Source organism: Otolemur garnettii, unplaced genomic scaffold (assembly GCF_000181295.1).
Source record: "Otolemur garnettii isolate 467f Iridium unplaced genomic scaffold, OtoGar3 scaffold00014, whole genome shotgun sequence".
NCBI classification, from domain to species: Eukaryota; Metazoa; Chordata; class Mammalia; order Primates; family Galagidae; genus Otolemur; species Otolemur garnettii.
Window position 1 is genome coordinate 25524103 of NW_003852409.1, and position 6273 is coordinate 25530375.

The window sequence follows — 6273 nt, forward strand, 5'->3', positions numbered from 1 at the left end:
ATACACACACACACACACAGTAGAACCTCTGTAAGTTGACCACCCAAGAGACTGTAACTAACTGGTCAACATAAGGAGGTGGTCAAAATAAGGAAATAGGCCTGTTGTACTGATATGTATATGTGGTGCACGTCCACCACATATACATATGAAAATTAGGCCAACTTAAGGAGGTGGTCAATGTGGTGAGGTGGTCAACTATGGAGGTTCTATTGTATATCATATATAAAACACAAATGTGTGCCATGTATCATATATGTGTATCATATATAATGTGTATGTGTAGCACATATAAAACATATATGTGTGATGTGGTACTATGTTTTCCTCACATTGAGAATTTTCTCTTTGAACTACTCCTTCCCCTACCAAACACACAATTGACATACTTTCTTGTGTAATATTCAGTCTATCCTTGTTGGTGGCTAGAGAGGTAACCTAGCTTTCTGTGTTTTACAGATGGTGGGATTTGAAAAATTCAATACCTGTGGTTAGCCACACAATCAGATGTTTAAAATTGACCATCCAGTGTGGAATTGTGGTAGTGCAGTGAACAGTGCCCTGAACTTGAGAGACAGATTGTGGGGATTTGATTTGTCCTCTATCACCTGCTTATAAACTGATTCTTGATGTTTTATGAATAGGTAGTGAGATACTGTTTCTGACAAGCAGTTTGTCAAACACAGATCATTTGTGAAAGGGGTACCTGGGGAATGGAGAATGAAAAAAAGTTAATGGAGATTTGGCTTAAAGTCGGATGCTTTAGGTTTAGACGTGAGGATCACTCATGCTTATGACTAGAAAGAAGGAAGAAGGTTTGGGGGTTGAGAATCGAGGACAATGGTTCTAAAAGGCCTGGGCCGAGTGTGTGAGGCTGGGAATACAATAGTTTTTCCTTTTCTACTGATGGGGTTTTGCTTCCCCTAAAATATGTGGCATAGATGGCTGAGAGGTCAAGTTAGATGGATCTAAAACCAAAAGCTAGATGAGGGTCTCAGTTGGATCTTACCACTTACTAATTCATGAAATGTTTGAAACTATCATAAATGGAAGAAGAGGTGCAAGCTAGGTTGGGGTGGCCAAGTGGGTGGCCAGTACACTGAAGCTCACCTCCATATCTAGAAGATTTTCTTTGCTTCCAAATTTCTCCAGAAGTTGATCTTCTGTGAATTAATTCAGGCAGGTCTGTTTCTCAGCCAAAGTTCAGCTTTCTCATTTTTCCCTCTGTAATTTAGGGCTGATTGGCAAGCAGAAGAACAGGAAAGGAGGGAGGAATTGATACTCTGCTCTAACAAGATAGCACATTTCCCTACTCTGGCATCAGATCTCCATTTGCCCCCTAACTTCTGGTCCTTCCCAAGTTCTGAATTGTAGGAGCCTAGGCATTTTCATGGGTTTGGGTTCTATCCTTCTGGCCTCTGGGGTCCTTGTTAGGCTGAGAAAGTTGTGATATGCTGACCTCTCAGGGGAGTTCGTCCCACAATCTCTCTAAATGAAGAAGGCAGGATGAGAATCACAGCAGGGCTGAATCCAAGGAGACAGAGGATCTCTGAGGGTTTCTGTTGAGATATTGGGACTAATTTCACAACTTCTCACCTTCACTGCAACATCTCCAGGGCATCCTCTGTTTCCCTAAGTAATGGTTTTCAAGGGTAGATTAAAATATATATGGATGAATATTTTTATGTTTGGCCATTGTAATGAGTGTGTAGTGGTATCTCATTGTTTTAATGTAAGTTTTCTTAATGACCTATAAGGTGGAGCATCTTTTCACATGCTCATTTCCCATCTGTACATATTTTCCATCTGTCCATTCAGATCTTTGGCCCATTTGTTAATTGGGTTGTTTTCTTATTGTTGTGTTTTAAGAGTTACTTGTATATTTTGGGCAACAGCCATTGATCAGATATGTTTTTGCAATTATTTTCTTCCAATATGTGCCCTTTTTATATCTTAACAATGTCTTTTATAGAGTAGAAATTTTTAATTTTAATAAAGTCCAGCTTATCAAGTCTTTCTTTTAAGGATCAGGATTTGGTGTTGTATCAAAAAATTTGTCACTAAAACTTAGATCATTTAGTTTTTTCTCCTAGATAATCTAGATTTTATCTTCTATGAGTTTTATAGTTTTGCATTTTACATATAGGTCTGTGATCCATTTGCTATAATATTTATGTCTATAAAGTAAATACATATAAGGGAATACTTTGTTATTATTATTATTTTGAACAAATTGTTATCATTAGATCAATTAAGAATAAGGAAAGTAGTAGTTTTTATTTTATATTCATTTATTCCTTCTCCAATACTCTTCCTTTGTTTATTATATACATCTAAGTTTCTGACCCATATCATTTTTCTTCTCTCTGAAGAACTTTTAACATTTCTTGTGAGGCAGACCTACTAGCAACAGATTCCCTTAATTTTTGTTTATCTGAGAAAGTCTTTATTTCTCCTTTATTTTTGAAGAATGATTGTCATGGATATAGAATTCTAGGTTGGTAGGGGATTTTTCCAAAGACTTTAAATATTTCATTCCACTCTCTTCTTGCTTGCATTATTTCTGAGACGTTGAATATAATTCTTTTCTTTGTTTCTCTTCAGATAAATTATGCTAAGTTGAGATTATGGACTAATGTGTAGGCTTTCCAATTATTTGATAACATATTTTTAACACAGAATAATCTTAATAAGGCATAATTATGTGTGGCTTAAAACACTAGATTAATATATGACATGATGGAATTATAGACGATCTTTGTTTTCACATTTTCTATCATAAAATATTAATTTGATAATCATAAATTTGAATGCATTTGAAATTTTTGCATGACATTTTTTTGAAATATCTACCTTTTAATTATCTAGAGATGACTCTAGAGATAGAGTCGCTCTTCTTTAAGCTCTTCTATCAGTTCCTTCTACTGGAGAAAAAGCTAGAACATTTCAGGTTGCCAACAGTTGCTGAATGAAGCTCTTAAGAGTGATTCTGCAAAACAGGAGATAGGCAAAAGACTTCTTTAAAAAGTCAAGTATTTCACAATTAAAATTCTTCCTTTCTTACTAGATATTAGTTGTAATGTTTACATTTGAGACTAAAGGAGTTTCTGTCTATACACACAAGCATAAATGGTTTGATGTCATAATTATTCCAGGATTGAACATACATTTTATTATTTATTATGTTAGTCAACATTTTTGTGGGGAAGAGGAAATTGCCATTGATGTTTTAAGCAGAAATGATGTTAATTCAGGGAATTGGGTGTGCACGTCTTAGGAAATGTTGTAGAGTCACAGGTTCCAGGATGATTCTCCAGGAATAACCTATGAACAGTAATAATCTGACCTATCTCGAGTACTTCTATCTCATACCCAATTAGGAAGGAGTAGAATCAGAATGTTGCTGTTGAAGTTATTGAAATCAAGAGCCTTTTAGTGCAGCTGCCATCTAGCTATATAGTAGGAATGAGCATCCAAACCACTTCTTGTTGCACTCACCGATGAGTGTTCACTAAAAGTGGGCTCCTTTGGTCACTTTCAGTGCAGGTGCCTCTCAGCACAGTGTACCTGGCAACTGCACAGTGAAAGTCTGCCACAGAAACAAACGTTCCACCAATACTTCTGATGGCAATAAAAGCAAAAACACAGGCTGGCTTCTGACTTCTTTCACTATTATACATTTTATTTAAGTCTATCTAATTGATTCACACTGAGGGCTCCAAATGTAAAAGTGTCTGAGAAATATATTCTTTTTCTTTCCAGCCTTTGACACACAGGAAGGCATACTAGAACAAGCTCAGAATGGGTGCAGAATGCCAATTGGTCATTTCTCAAATATTTACCAATAAAACCATTAAATAATAACCTTTCTTTTTTCCTAGTTGACATACCTCATTTATAACAATTGAGTTTTTCATAAGGTCAAGGCAGAAGAAAAGTGCTGAGATACTTCTCAGAGTTCTTACTTTTCAGAGCATATGGATTGATGCAGAAGATCATAAAATGCCAAGAGCACCTGAAGAGAATATGGTAAAAAAAGAAATTGCCAAAGAAAGAGCAAAGGTTTCAATAACCAAGCTAATTTATTCTAAATCCATTGATAACATACTTCCCACCTTTCATTAATAAAAAAGTGATTGTTGTATTGAAAGGGGGTTAAATATGTGGAAGACAGCTTATGTTAAGGCTTGTTCATGTTATATTTGTTTTTCATTTTTGGCTTGTTAACAAATATATATACTTTCGTTCTAGGCTGGAGATACTATACTGTGGCTCAATAAAACTAAAATTGCCCAAGTAACTACTATACCAGTGTTTGGCTTTCTTTTAAGTAATCACAACACATCATAACACAACTATTTAAAATAAGGTCCTAGAGGGAACAACTGGTTTTCATTTATAAAATTAAGCAATACTCAGTGTCTCTAATGCCAGTTCCAAAAAACACTGTATTGAATATTAAATATAATTATAATGACTTATATTGTTTTAATATTTTTTATAAGTATTATATTATCATTGTAAGTTGAGGTAGTTGTGGTTAAGTAAAAAGGTAGGCCATTGTAACTAGATTTTCAAAAATATGTTCAAAAGTCTTTCTAGGATTCATGTTTTTAGCAATTAAGCAAACTAATTACATAGAGCACATTTCCACTTCCAAATTCCTGGCAAGGAAAACAAGAAAAATTCTATCCTTAAAGGGTAAAAACATCAAGGAAGTGTGAATTCATAGAGGTAAATGAGTATCAATCTCTGGAGAAATAGAACTTTATTTTTGAAGGCTTCACAAGAAACAAAAGAGAAAACCATGGCATCAGCACATGAGGTGTGGTAACGACACCTTCACCTTGAGCTAGGATCACTGGGGCACTGAGCTCCACCATGTAGGGATTAACTAAGAAATATTTAGCCCATGCTGGGAAATAGCAAATTTCTCTCTCTGAGTTTTTGAATTAAGTATATATTTTTAAATGTCATAAAAAAAAACACACTGGACAAAGCCAAATTGAGCAATATTTTATAAGATGACTGACCTGTAATCTTTAAAAATGTCAAAATCATGAAAGTCATGGAAAGAGTGGTGATCTGTGCCAGACTGGAGGAAACTAGAGAGACATTATAGCTAAAAGCAACCTATGATTTTGACCTGGATCCTTTTGCTCTAAGAAATATTACTGGAACAATTGGAAAAACTTGAATGGAATATCTGGATGAAGGGAATAGGGGAGTTCTTTGTCTTATTCTTGCAATATTCTTGTAAGTTTAAAATAGTCTCAAAATATAAAATGTTTTGTTAAAATACATATCAAAAACTGTATGCATCTATGGTTTAAAAATTATAAACTAAGAACTTAGTTTAAATTGAAATCAAGCAAAAGTAAACAAAAATTCTTTCTGGAGAACAGTTTAAACTCAGGCTTCAAAGAATTTCTAGAAATAAAGTTCCAAAATATATGTATTAAAAATGTAAATTAAAAAATTTTAAAAATTAAAGTGGGGGAGACATAATGAGCAAAAGTTAAAAATAACAAACAATAGAATTAGACCTGAAAAGTTAAGTTAGTTTCTAGCCACAGTTTAAAAATAATCAGTAGGCTGGGTGCAGTGGCTCACACCTGTAATCATAGCACTTTAGGAGGCTGAGGTGGGTGGATCGCTTGAGCTCAGGAGTTAAAGACCAGCCTGAGCAAACATGAGACCCCTGTGTCCACTAAAAATAGAAAAACTAGCCTGGTGTTGTGGTGGGTACCTGTAGTCACAACTGCTTGGGAGGCTGAGGCAAGAGGATCACTTGAGCCATAGAGTTTGAGGTTGCTGTGAGCTATGATGCCATAGCACTCTCAAGGGTAACAGAGAGAGACTCTGTCTCCAAAACAAATAAATAAATAAATAAAAATAACCATTAGTAAATATAAAGAAGAGAACAAAATAAAATCTATAGGAATAAAATATAATTAAAATAAAAACTTAAAGGTGAAGTTAAAAAAGAAATAGTATTAGTCTTTTCACAAATGGTGACTGGACAACTGAATATCCAACAAAACAACAGAGTTTCACTCCTCCTTTACATCATATTAAATTAACTTGAAGTGGATCAGAGATCTAAAGGTAAGCTGGTGCTTTTAAACTCTCAGGAAACACAGGATAAATCATCATGGATAGGCAATGATTTCTTAGATACAGTACCAAAAACAAAAGTGGCAAAAATATATATAAGTTGGACTTCATAAAATTCAAAACTTGGGCAGCGCCTGTGGCTCAAAGGAGTAGGGC